This window comes from Suricata suricatta, chromosome 11 (genome assembly GCF_006229205.1).
Source record: "Suricata suricatta isolate VVHF042 chromosome 11, meerkat_22Aug2017_6uvM2_HiC, whole genome shotgun sequence".
Lineage (NCBI taxonomy): Eukaryota > Metazoa > Chordata > Mammalia > Carnivora > Herpestidae > Suricata > Suricata suricatta.
This window is the reverse complement of record NC_043710.1, coordinates 103,753,833-103,767,882: the sequence shown is the minus strand read 5'-3', so window position 1 is coordinate 103,767,882 and position 14,050 is coordinate 103,753,833.

The following is a 14,050-nucleotide window of genomic DNA, read 5'->3' as shown; positions in this document are numbered from 1 at the left end:
CTGCCCAGCCCAACCCCTGTCAGGATAAGCTCGCTTCTGCAGGAGATTACAGCCAACGCCCAAGTCTCAGTGGCTTAAAAAATAACAAAGGTTATATCATATGGGTTACGGATTCTCATTGTCTTCACCAGAGACGCTGAGGACACTGTGTCATCCTCCCTGGAGACCACGTTTGAAGGTGGCTCCATCTTCCATAATCATGGAAGGAGACATGAAGGGAGAGAGGACTGAGGCACATCATATTCAGGCTGCTGATTTTTCCATCCAGAAGGGGCCACTTCTGTTCATTTCTTTGGGGGAAAAAACCTAGTCATCCCTACCCTTGGGTGGCGGGGAGGCAGAAAGGATAAAATCTGCTCCACCTCGTGTGAGAATCAAGTACTTAACGAGCATCCCGGTGAGCATTCACAGGCTCCAGAGCCTGAATTCTCCACTCAAAACTAGCCCAGAAGATTAACTACTTTGGAAGGGGCGAAGGGCAGGGGAACATAAATCCAGAGAGGTAGAAGCCACTACCAATGGAAGATCAAAATCAGGAACGAAGATAAATTATCCTTGAAATATACATGAACATCAGTGAGGAATGGGATCCTTTTGACACAATTCAGATACACCTACCCAATTTACAAGCACTTAGAGAATAAGGCACTGCCATCATGAGATCTTTTAGGATTTTCATAGCCAGGACTTGGTCCAAAGTCCTGTTGTATGACACCCAATTTCCGGCTAACATTTACATTATGACAAGGTTTCCGAAAGTAAGGAAAGAGCCTGCCACCCCTCCGTCGTCCATTCCTGTACACATTGCTATAGATAAGGACATGGGAAACTGGGGTTGATTTCCATTTATTTCTGAAGTAATATCCTGGCAATTAGCTACAAATTTAAAAATGATACATATACACAAGAAATCCAAACTCTGAAGGACTGAATAGTTCTCCCCCCACCACCAGAGATACATACGCCAGCAGCCCATCTGTACAATATGGAAATCCTTATAAAAATATGGGACTCCAGAAAAAAAACCCTCAACCTTTCCTAGGCACAAATGTTGATTCATAGGTGGTCCAAATGAGATCATTATGCGCTACATTAGGCAACATCACATATTGTTTGTCTAATAGCATCGTGCTTAGTCACTGAGGAAATCAGATCCCCAAAATCACAGAAGAGCCTTCAGGAGCCCTCATTATTTTGAAACACACACACACACACACACACACACATGCATGCATACACACACCTTTCTGCTCTTAAGTGTGGGAGACATTTTTGCATTCTAAAATTCTTGTGAGTTTAAATCCCAAGATTGCAAAATGATGCAATTATATGGTAATATGGCCTCCCAGCGGGGAAAACATGGCTAACCCACCCTCACCAAAAGGCCTGAACCAACTACACTGTTTTCCAGTTCAGGCTTCTCTGAGTTGGAGCAGAATAAAGGGGCTTGTTACACTTTTAAAGACACGTTCCCCCTTCATTGGCCATGCTAGGTGCAGGCTGTCTGGTGGTGAGTGAGTGCATTCCTGAGCCCTCTCACACGGGCCCTCTCCTACGTACTTCTTGTAATATAATTTTACATCTTGGAGAATTGAAAAGACAAACACGTTGACATAAACATACATATATGCCCTGTATTCCAAACACAAGCACTAAAGACCTTTCAATCTTTAATTATTTTTTCAATCTTTTAATCTTCTAAAATAATCACTGTATTTAGATCTGGGGACTCGCTGTTATCTTCTGTTTGTGCGAATCACCAGAATGAACACAACTACCATGTAATTTCAACTTGACACTCAATGAATATTAACTGAGCACTTAATATGTACCAGGCACTGCGCTAGGTGTTACATATGCTATGAACATCAATTTAGATGCACACGACCGTGGTGTATTCTAGGTAAGATGTTTGTTTACTGCATTAGTAATTTGTTAAAAATTTATTTGCTTCAAATAAGAAAGACACCTCTAAATGAGATTGCTCTTTATCGTTTGAGCACATAAATGTCAGACATAATAAATGAGATATGAATTTCTTTAGAACATGCTAAGGAAAAAAGTAAGTTCATGACCTTTACTCGTTTTGTTAAATGAGAAACTGGGTCTACACTAATATCCCTAATAGGATTCTTCTTTTCACTATCACTTCCCTACATAAGAATGATACAGGGGCATTGCCTGGCGTGCCAAGGCTCCGCCCTCCTTCCTGGACTTCTAGCCCAGCCTCCCGCTACCTTACTAACTTAATTTCTATTTTCTGGCATGAATTCTCTATTAAGATCAAAAGGCTTCCCTTCTGCTCCCTCTACACGTGGCCTGCTAATTCATTCAGCTGCTCAAAAACATTTATTGAAGGCCTGCCTTACGCACCAGGCTCTGTGACGGGGCCTGGAGGTGAACAGGAGGGAGTTTTGGTTTCTAAGGAGCTCACCATCTAAGGAGTGAGGATGGAGGGCAGACCCATGATCGAATAATCACAAGTCACACACAGCGTACTTGAGGGCCCTGAGGAGGCAATAACCGTGGGTGCTCAGGGGCAGGGAGTGTTGAGGGAGAAGTCAGGGACAGCTACACGGGATGCAGACTGGCCGAGCTGACCCCTGGACATTTGCCAGGTGAGCAAGTGGGGAAGGGGTATTTTGGGCAGAGGGAACATTCTGTTCAAAAGAACATTGCTCTCGGGGCACCTGGGTGGCTCAGTCTGTTAAGCTTCCGACTTTGGCTCAGGTCATGATCTCACGGTTCATTCATGAGTTCTAGCCCCGTGGCACGCTTTGTGCAGCTGTTTCACATTCTGTGTCTCCCTCTCTCTCAAAAATAAATAAACATTAAAAAAAAAAAAAAAGAACATTGCACTGACTCAGGCTGCTCCTGACACCACACTCTTCCTTCCTGTCTGGGCTACTAACCCCATTTCATCGTCATTCCTGGACCGGCAACATGCAATCCCCAAACAGGGAGAAGCCTGGGGATTACGCAGCCCAAGGCCCTCATTTCACAGACATGAAGTTTGAGGTGCAAATGTGAAGCTGGGGATCCTGCTCTGACACATGGTCCACCGTCGCCCACAGTGTGTATTTATTCAACACGTACTTCTTGTGTACTGATGTGTAGTGTGAGACACGTGAAGGCATGTAGACTAACTGAACCTCGCGTTTCTCTTCCTCCACAAGAATTTATTTCTCATGAGAAATACATGGGCTGGAAGTTGAGAACAGTCTGGTGTCAGACAGCCCTGAGTTTGAAGCCTGACCCTGCGGTATTCTTGCTGGTGAACTTGAACAAGCCACTCACCCTCAGTGAGACTATACTTCCTCTGATATAACAAAGATAATAACCCAGCCTTCTTCAGGAGTTTGTTATGAGAATTTGGTGATAACGTTTGCAGAGCGCTCAGCCCTTAACAAATCTGAGTGATTAGCAGGATAGTCTTAATATAGAAAATTAGGTGATGGTACTGAGTAGATACTCAATTAAAAAAAGATCTGTATGATTAATTAATTAAAGTTTCAATTTGAAGTTCTTTTCCTGATCGAAAATTAACATATAGTTCCTTGAGAATCTAGGTCCCTCAAAGCTTTGGGTCAGATCAAATTAAAACGGAGATTTCCCCCCCCCCCCTAAGTTCTAGTAACTGCTTGGGACTATAATGAACCCTAATTAGTATCATGCAACCCTTAAAATTGGGAGGTGTGGGGTGCCTGGGTGGCTCAGTCGGTTAAGCCTCCGACTTTGGCTCAGGTCAGATCTCACGTTCATGGGTTCGAGCCCCGTGTCAGGCTCTGTGCTGACAGCTAGCTCAGAGCCTGGAGCCCGCTTTAGATTCTGTGTCTCCTTCTCTCTCTGCCCCTCCCCCTCTCATGCTCTGTCTCTCTATATCAAAAATAAGTAAAACATTAAAATAAATAAAATTGGGAGGTGTGAACATCATCCTAAAACTCATTTCTTCTGTAAGAGGAGAGCAAATTTTGGGCTTATGGGTTACACCTGGTTAGCCATCCATTCTCTGCTTTGCAGCATTTGGACTCCACGGGGCATTGTGAGGCCATCTCCTGCTCTCTAGGAAAAAGGACAAGAATTAAGAGGGGAAGACCCAAGGAGATAAACTGTGGTTCTCTTAAGATAAAGCCCCCAAATGGAAAATGGACCGCCTTCTAAGTGTGGGAGTGCCCTGGCTGCATGGGCTCCAGAAGATCAAGACTGACAGTCACCATTTCGTGGGAGAGACACGTGAAGCAGCAGTGTTTAGCTCCCTTTCAGTAATGGGCTCCTACTATTCTATCAAGCTATTCAACCACATATTTGTTGATCATCTACTATGCATCCAATCCCTTTGAGAGTGCCACATAGACAACAGTAAATAAAACAGTGCCCTTATCCTCATGGAGACTGCCTTCTGGTGAATTGCTATGAATCCCTCAGTGAGGTGAGGGTTAGGAATCAGGGCAGCCGAGCTGAGCGTCTCCTTTGGGTGCACTGATATGAGTTTCTGGGTTACAGGATCGATCTCCCTGTGGAAATTAGGCAGGAGAAGTAAAGCCGAGTGTCATGTGTGGAATAAATACAGAACAACTATAACGCTGAGGCTAAAACCTTCCCTAAGCGTAGAGGTGATGCTCAAATCATCAAAATCTTCTGTGATAAAGTAACAGGCCATGACTTACCCATTTGCCTGGTTTTTATTTTATGTGCTGCACACTCTAACCCCAACCTTTGACTCTGTAACCATCCCTGGTGTGAGTTTGGGTTTGAACAGCTGCCCAGACCATCAGTGCATCAGGGCATTTGAGCAATAACTCATGCAAAGGCATTTAAAAGCTCACAAGTTCTCAATAGACTAAAAGCAGAGAGAAATAAGATTCCATAGCAACAGCATGTCACTCTAAATCATCATTGCTGTTTCATGAACAAAGTGAGGATTGAAATAGAAAATACAGCAAGGAGTGAGACTGGTTCAGTAGATATGATCAACTGTTTTCTGGAAATCAGATCACTTTGGCTAGAGACACAACAATACGCTCATTTTTATTAGCTAAGCTGTTGAATTTTAAAGCTAGAAAAACTTATCATTATTTGTAACTTTCTCTTTCACCAAAAAAGGGGGGGGAGGTTTTATTCCCTTCCCTTGTTCTTTGCATCCAGATACCAGCACAGAATGAATTCAGAATGAGGGGAACTGAACACTGCCATTGAAAACCTTTGCTGATTTGATTAAGGTTTTCCTTATTATGATACGTGTTCCAGCAACCAAAAAGTAGCTGGCAAACATCTGGAGCACTGGGCTGGGGACTGAGCTCCCTGTGGGCTTTGCTAATCATCCATTTTTGTGTAAAAAATGAGAACATACCCCCCAAATGAGCTCTCGTCTACGCAAAAGCTTGCAGTAAGGAAGGATCAGTAAGGATTCTGGCCACAAACACTGCTTCTCAAGTAAATGTAATCCGAGGTCTCAGAAACAACTTTCCAACATAAACAGCAAAGGGAAGCCTCTTGGAAACTACTTGATAAACTGTTTAATAACTGCTTATCCTCAAGTTGGCTCAAGATTGCTAATGTTGGAAATGATACAGCCTAAGATCAGAGCAAACATTTCCCGCAGGGTGGCTGGACACGAAGGCGATTTCTTTCAGTCATTCGTTCGGGAAGGACAAGGGGCAGCGGGAATCAAGTCTCATGCATAAAAAATAAGAGGGTTCATGGGTGCTCATACCTTCAAGAACTGTCAAAACGAAGACTGTGATTTTAAAATTCAGACAATCTCCCTCTTTCCCGCTCCCCTCCCCCAGTCTTGACAATAGACAGCTGTGTCCTTAAATGTATTTCTCTTGAGAGGTTTTGTTCTAGAGACGGCTAAGGCTAAGACGTGATAAGGAAACATTGTTTCTGCTAATGTTTTCACCACAGGTGGCTCCAAGCTGGCTGCTCTGTCCAACGGAGCCCTTCCAAGCCCCGGAGCAAACTTCTGTGAGAGGTTCCCTCTCGATGTGACCCCTTGGCCGGGTCACAACGCTCTGGGGTTGCTCCATCCATGCGGGGGCCCCCAAGCTGCTGCTGCCTCTTAGCCGAGTCCATTTGACTTGACTTTTTGATGTCACTGCTGCACAGAGTATGTTGCCCTCTTAGAAGCGGATTGAAATTGCAACAACAAACATTCATATAACTGGGGATGTAAAATGGATGGTCTTTAAATTATCACCTTTACCGCATGGAGGAAAGGTGCAATTAATCTTCTTTGCACGCCCTATGTAGTATCTCATTTAATTTTCACAACAGCAACTATGAGGCAGGCTTTGCCAATAGTGTCTATATTTTACTGATTAAGAAACAGACAAACCTGATGTTCAGAGAAATAACTTGCCCTCTGGCTTATTCTTCACACAGCAAAGCAGTCTTTAAAAAACATAAATTGGTGGCAGTGGCTGGGTGGCCCAGTCTGTTGAGCATGTGACTATTTCAGCTCAGGTCATGATCTCAGGGTCCTGGGATTGAGCCCTGGGTCAGGCTCCGCACTGAGTGTGGAACCTGCTTAACATTCTGTCTCCTTCTTATAGATGCCAGCGAGGGCCTGGAGAGACGGGCCCTCTCCTACACTGTTGGTGGGAATGTAAACTGGTGCAGCCGCTTTGGAAACAGTGTGGAAGTTTCTCAAATAATTAACAATAGAACTCCCCTATGACCCAGCAATAGCACTGCTGGGGATTTACCCAAGGGATACAGAAGTGCTGATGCATAGGGGCACATGTACCCCAATGTTCACACCAGCACTGTCAACAATAACCAAATCATGGAAAGAGCCTAAATGTCCATCACCCGATGAGTGGATCAAGAAGATGTGGTACATATACACAATGGAGTATTACATGGCAATGAGGAAAAATGAGATATGGCCATTTGTAGCAATGTAGATGGACCTCGAGGGTGTCATGCTAAGTGCAGTAAGTCAGGCAGAGAAGGACAGATACCATATGTTTGCACTCATAAGTGGAACAGGAGAAACATAACAGAGAAACATGGGGGAGGAATAGTTGGGGAGAGGGAGGGAGGTCAACCATGAGAGACTCTTAAATACTGAGAACAAACGGAGGGCTGATGGGGGTGGGGGAGAGGGGAAGTGGGGTGACGGACATGGAGGAGGGCACTTGTTGGGATGAGCACTGGGTGTTATATGGAAACTATATGGCACTTGTTGGGATGAGCACTAGGTGTTATATGGAAACTAACTTGATAATAAACTATAAAAGAAAAAATAGATTCTGTCTCCCTCTTTCTCTGCCCCTCCCTCACTTATGTCTCTCTGTCTCTGTCTCTCTCAAAAAATACATATAAATTGGAATGCTTTCACGTCAAATACAGTAACAGTGACTAGATTTACCTTCCCCATTGGAAACAGTTTGAAAACTGGAGAGAATGCATGAAATGATTATGTTTAAGACACTGGACATTGGGGCACCTGCGTGGCTCAAGTCAGTTAACTGTCCGACTTCGGCTCAGGTCACGATCTCAGAGTTGGTGAGTTGGAGCCCCGCGTCGGGCTCTGTGCTGCCAGCTCAGAGCCTGAAGCCTGCTTTAGATTCCGTGTCTCACCTTCTCTCTGCCCCTCCTCTGCTCATGCTCACTCTCAAAAATAAATAAACATAAAAAATCTTTTAAAAAGACATTGGACATCAAAGTACGAAGGCCAGTGAACCCTGTGTAATAGGAAGCAGAAGAAGCAAACCCTACGACGTTCCAGCTCAGTCCCTTACTGCTTTCTTTGTCAAGGCACAGGGACTCCTTGAGTTGAGTGGACACACCGGAAAGTCCAGGGAGGCCAGAAGAGCTAGAGATCTTAGAACAAACGAGGGGAGAGGAGAGAGCGTGTGGCAGACAACTCTCGCCACCTGTGGAAGGTCCCATCACGTCCCCAGCCAAGTACTCACCAGTTCACACGTGTGACAAAATTGCCCGAGGCTGAGAAAGCACCACCAGTGCGTTCATTCTGAGGGCACACTCACTGGAGGTCGCACAGGCCCATCTACAGGTCCTTCTCCCCCCAGCCAGGGGGGGGACCTCGTAGTTATGGGGCCCTGGGGAGGCTGTAAGGAGGATACTCAAAAGCACTTTCCCTCCGAATTGGAGCACAATCAGTCCTAGATGCAAAGCTCTTCTGGCCTCACTTAAGGAAGCTTCAAAGCAAGAAACAAAAGGATCAAGATGTTTCCATGTCATTTTACTGCATCTCGGGAGAAAGCTCAAGAATAGCGGCAGGAATACAAAAGTATCTTGCACCCAACAAAATAAAATTCCCAACGATCATCCGATAAAAAATTAATAAGCATGCGAGGAAAGCATGAAAGTGTGGCCTCCTAATGAGAAGGAAATCGCTATCACATCATCGGAGAAGAATTTCTGTTTAAGTCGTCTTCCCTCCAAAATTATTCTCTATTACTGCAACTTATTCACGTTGTCACAGCACTTAGCAGAAGTTATAATCACACGTGACGTAGCTGTGGGCGTGTTGACCAGCCTTCTTGCTCGCGGGGCTGCGAGCCCGTAATGTCCCTTCTCCCTGGCCACGCCAGTGACCCTGGCTTCCCACGGCCCCCACGCTCCCACGTCCATCTAACCTGGCCTGGCTACTGCCCACTCTGGTCAGCGCTCTTCAAAACCACCACCTTCAGAAGGCATGTGCGACCCTGCACAGCAACCAAACCAGCTTCTTTCCTGAATGTTTTCTTTTTAAAAATCAGAGCACAAATCAATAGCTTTGAAAGCTTTGGTTTGCAAGAGTTGTACTTTGAGGGGAAAAAAGCCTATTTCTTCTTTGTATTAAGCAATGCAGGGTTTACATACAAGAAAATGTTCAGATTTTAAGGTCTGAGAAATGCATACACCTGGGTAGCCGGCACTGCATTTTGGAGAGAGAACATGGGGCGCCTGGTGGCTCAGTCGGTTAAGCCTCCGGCTTCGGCTCAGGTCATGATCTCGGTTCATGGGTTCGAGCCCCGCGTCGGGCTCTGTGCTGACAGCTAGCTCAGAGCCTGGAGCCTGCTTCCAATTATGTGTCTCCCTCTCTCTCTGCCCCTCCCCACTCATGCTCTGAATCTCTCTGTCTCAAAAATAAATAAAACATTAAAAAAATCTTAAAAAAGAGAGAGAGAGAGCATGTCTTTCCCTCGTAAGTTCCCTGGTGTCTCTGGCCCAGTCTCCCTACTGCCTCCAAGCAGAGCTGCCCGCTCTTCTGACTTCTAACATAATAGTATGGTTTGTGCTTGAACTTTATAGACACGGAATTACAGTCGACCCTTGAACAATGTGGGGGCTAAGGGTGCCAAACCCCCACCCAGTCAAAAATCCATGTGCAACTTCTGACGCCCTGAACACTTAACCACTAATAGCCTGCTGACCAGAAGCCCTACTGATAACATAAACCATGAATGAACACGTCTTTTGTCTGGGTATCATATGCTGTCTTCTTACACTAAACGAAGTTAGAGAAAAGAAAATGTTGTTGAGAAAATCATAAGGAAGGGGCACCTGGGTGGCTCAGTCGGTTAAGTGTCTGACTCCAGCTCAGGTCATGATCTCACAGTTCATGGGTTCGAGCCTCGCATCGGGCTCCATGCTGACAGCTCAGAGCCTGAAGCCTGCTTTGGATTCTGACTCCGTCTCTCTCTGCCCCTTCCCCGCTCACACTCTGTCTCTCTCTCTCAAAAATAAATAAACATTAAAAGTTTTTTTTAAAAAAAAGAAAGTCATAAGGCAGAGAAAACACTCGCAGCACTGTGTGTGTTTATGTAAAGATGCGCTCCATTGCAGATACCTCACGGTTTGTTTATCCCATCCTCTATTGAATTTTCCTATGTTTTTGGTTTTTTATATATTTTATTTATTTTTGAGAGAGAGAGAGAGAGAGAGAGAGAGAGAGAGAGAGAGAGAGAGAGGGAGAGAGAGCGAGCCCAAGTGGGGGAGAGGCAAATAAAGGAGGGAGACACAGAATCCAAAGCAGGCTCCAGGTTCTGAGCTAGCTGTCAGCACAGAGCCTGATGCGGGGCCCAGACTCACGAACTGTGAGATCATGACCTGAGCTGAATATGAAGACTTAACCGACTGAGCCACCCAGGCACCCCTGGACTTTCCTATTTTTAGCTCTTATAAATAAAACTGCTATGAATATTATTGTACAAGGATTTTTGTGGATATACATTTTCATTTCTCTTAGGTTAATACCTAGCAATTGGTGGGCCATAGGGTAGAAGTATGCTTACTTTTATAAGAGCCTGCCAAACCATTTTCCAAAGTAGCTGACCCATTTCATACCCCCAGCATCACTGCATAGGGGTTCCATCTGTACACATCCTTGCCTGACTTGGGATTATCAGCACTTTGGACTCTAGCCATTTTAATGCATGTGAAATGGTATCTCATGGTGATTTTAATCTGTATTTGCCTGATAATCAGTGGCATTCAGCATCTTTTTGTGAGCATATTGGCCATTCATAGAACCTTCTCTATCAAGTTACTATTCCAGGATTTTGGCCATTTAAAAAGATTGGATCATTTGGCTTTGCACTGTTGAGTGGTAAGCATTTTTCATAGATTCTGCAGTTAGATCTTGGTCAGATATGTGTATCATGAGTATCTTCTTCCACTCTGTGGTCCGTCTTTTATGTCAACAATATCTTGAAAAGAGATTTTTAGTTTTGACAAAGTTCAATTTATCTATTTAAGAAAAGGGGTCCTAACCATCAAAAAGTTGAGTCCTGAAGAGAAGCAGCTAAAGATTATGTCACACTCAGTATTTCTGAAAGAATTCATGAAGATGTAAGAGCTGGTTTTCCTTACTGCTCAGGAGGAGATTGAAAGTCCTTTTTGAGCTGAAGAGAAGAAGTTTGGGGAGGGGGAGAAGAAATCAGGACAAAAAGGGGGTTCTGCATCCCCCCACCCCCAGTAATCAATCCCTGCCTCAGTCAGGGTGTGGAGGAATCCTACGTCTTGCTCTTCCAGGGATAACCCACAGAAGCACAAAGCCATGTAGAAAGCCTCACAAAAAGGGAGCAATGGCGGGTGAGGGATACAGGAGGACTGGGCTGGGGAAGACAGGAAACACTCACAACGAGCTCTAGGCCCATGTGATAGAGGAATCCTAGAGACAGTGGGGCTCACGCAAAGTGGTCTGGATCCGGGGTACGGAGGACTCCGAGCAGTTTCCCCAGAGCCCAGAGAGCTTTGGGAAAGCACGCCTACCAGGAGCGAAGCCCAGGATGAGGACAAACTAAGGTGAAGTTCAACCCACTGTAGGTCCGTGTAGACAACAGTGTTGTGAATGCACCCTCCCTTCCCCCTAGAGTCCCCCTGGAACTCAAAATACCTCCCGAGGGAGAGAGAAAGGAGAGGAAGGAAAACTTGAACCAATTCTTCACCCGAAAGAGGCTCTGTTTTAATCCAGAAGGAAGTGAGTTTTATCTTGAATTGGCAAGATTGTTTCCTACTGACAAAAGGATGTGAGGGTTTGAGAACTAAATTGGATTGAATTATAGAGAAACAAAGTTTCGTACCTGCATGTCTGCGTTTTAGGAGTGAAATGCCACCAGGGGTGATCACAAGGACTGGGTGTGGCATCGAGCCCCGTGCCAGCAGGAGCTTGGAGCGGATGAAAGAACATGGCCCCACCATGGAAGAGTGAGGTTCGTGTGAGCTCGAATACCCCAATTTTCTGGCTCTTCTGCTTCTTCCTTCCTCCCACAGTGGAGTGGAGGACAAGTCAGCTGTGTACTTGGCCCATACTATGGGATACACATTTTGTTTTCCCTTTGCTTACCAGCTGTAAGCCAGTATTTCCTTAAACCTGCCTTTATAAACGGGGGATTACTTTAGCTGCTAAATTCATCCCCGGATGCTGTATCATATAAAAATAATTACTTCTGTATGGTTCAATATTCTTAACTCTTTACACAGTTTATGGCCACTAAAGTGTCCTCTAGGTGTTTAAAAAAAACCTTAAAAACACACTGAGAGCAAAAACCACACTCATTTGGTTATTTATTTATTAGTGAGGTTTTTTTTTCATTAGCAATGTCTGACATTCCATGTCTTGAGATGAATTCACAAGAGCAACAGAGATCCTATTTCTTAAAAACTTAAGGAAAGTGGTGGCTATGAAGAAAACTCGTCCCTGTATGTAAGGGCTTATTAAGGATGCGGAGAACCTTCTGACGGTACTTTAGGGGAGAGAACGTGTGGTACTTAGGAGACTTGGCTCTGGATTCGGACTACAGCTTACACTGAGCTCCGCCCCTTACCAGCCATGGGAATTTAGGCAAGTTATGGAAGGTCTCGAAGCTTTAGGTAAGTCACCCATGGGAAAGCTTGACTATTAAATGAGATAATATGCGCTCAGCACAGAATCTGGCACATATTAAACACACGACTCATTACCATCTTCACTTTGATTCACTGGCATTTGGAAACGGGATCACGACACCATGATGTACCTCTTTTCCTGATATCAACCACGTCTGGACATAGATATGGTGAGATCGGAAGGCATTCCCTTGGGCCGGGTGTTAGGTTTTCGAAAACCAAAGTCACAGACCCAGGCACCTCCGTAAACACATATGAGAAAGATCCAAAGTAACATAATCTCCAGGGAGCACCGTTTTGTTGATGACAATCTAAATGACACCTTAGGGTTTGGAAAAGAAGTTTAGATTCCTCCTGGGGAACGTGACAACACAGGGACCCGAAAACACTTGGGCTAAAATTGTTTCCTTTTGTAGCTACCAGTTGAAATTCACTAACGACCAGCTCAGAGGCACAGCACGGGTTATAAAGAAAGGGCTCCTGCCTTCCCCCTCAATCTGCTGAGGGGCCGTGGCCTTTCAAAATCATTTGGAAAGGAGATCCAAATTTAGGCCAAAACTTACTGGCTGATGGATGAACCGCCCGTAAATCTTCAAGCAAACAGAAGCTGATTTTGAACCCATTCAGAAAACATTCTTCATTTGATCCCCCTAAAACCTAAGTTATTTCAATATAATTCAATCGAAGTGAGGTAGCTGTCCCAGAAATCAGAAAAAGCCTCCTTGTTTCATGGTGGCTTAGTTGTTCTTCTGCTGAAGCAATGAACTTGAGGCTGCGGACACCACACCCCAAGCGCCCTTCGGGGACTGTACACGGGACAGCTGGGAGGGCATGGCTCCCAGACAGCACTTGGGGGCCAAGACCGAGGCTCTGAACTAACCAATAAAACAAAGGGTTAGCAGCAGGAAGGGGACCGTGCTGACTTCTTTCTAGGGAAGAACATGGAGGAACATGACCTCAGGACTATCAGTCCATTAAAATGGAGCCTGGGGGGCTCAGATCATGATTTCACAGTTTGTGAGTTTGAGCCCCGTGTTGGGCTCTGGGCTGACAGTTCAGAGCCTGGAATCTGTCTGCTTCGGATTCTGTGTCTCCCCCTCTCTCTGCCCCCACCCCCTGCAGTCACACTCTGGCTCTCTCTGTCTCAAAAATAAATAAACATTAAAAAAAATACCCTAGAAAATGAGGCTTCAAAAACAGCCCAAGAAGCTGCAATGATTTGGACAAGGGAGGTGACCTTTAAGGAAATGACATGACTATCTCAATTAGATGCTCTTCTTCTGCACAATTACTGCTAAACCCCGATTCGAGCTGCATCCCCTGCGTATGAGGAGCTGTTCCTGCGGCAGGTGGACACCAGCCAGGGGGAAAGTGACCGTCCTGGGGTGAGCTCGAAGAGTCTAAGTGATGGACGGCGAGAGCACAGGAAGGGGGAGCAGCATGACGAGGCGGCGGGGGCACGTGGCTGTGGTGGGGAACACAGAAGGCCAGCTTCCCAGAAATGTGAGCAGTGACGGAGCCAAGAGAGAGCTTTCTCGGGGGCGCCTGGGTGGCTCAGTCGGTTAAGTTTCCGGCTTCGGCTCAGGTCAGATCTCACGTTCGTGGGTTCGAGCCCCTCGTCAGGCTCTGTGCTGACAGCTAGCTCAGAGCCTGAAGCCTGCTTCCGGTTCTGTCTCCTTCTCTCTCTGCCTCTCCCCCTCTCATG